Source organism: Macrotis lagotis, chromosome 8, assembly GCF_037893015.1.
Source record: "Macrotis lagotis isolate mMagLag1 chromosome 8, bilby.v1.9.chrom.fasta, whole genome shotgun sequence".
NCBI classification, from domain to species: domain Eukaryota; kingdom Metazoa; phylum Chordata; class Mammalia; order Peramelemorphia; family Peramelidae; genus Macrotis; species Macrotis lagotis.
In genome coordinates this window covers 188,158,538-188,158,923 of record NC_133665.1, presented here as the reverse complement: position 1 = coordinate 188,158,923, position 386 = coordinate 188,158,538, and positions in this window count along the sequence as shown.

Below are 386 nucleotides of genomic sequence, written 5' to 3'. Positions count from 1 at the left end.
TTCAAAATAAATTTAAAAAAAATTTTTTAAAAAGAATATGAGCTTCTTGGGGGCAGGATCTGGCTTTGCTTCTTGATTATAAATATAAAACTTATTCTCAGTGTTTTAGCAGTTTCTGAAAGATTGTGATGATTTGAAGTTTATATTAACATTTATAGACAGACCACTGAAAGTCCAGTCAGCTCACTGGGAACTAATGAATTTCGATTCAAAAATTATTTCTCTGGGATTCTCATCCACATGGACTCAACCCCACCAAGATTAGGACCCAGCAACCAAGAGCTTTATTCTTTCTATCTAAGAATCCTCCTGTGCTCTGAAGCACAGGTGGGAACTTTTACACTTTCTTCTAAATGAAGATTTCACCCATCTGAAGCCCTGGGGAA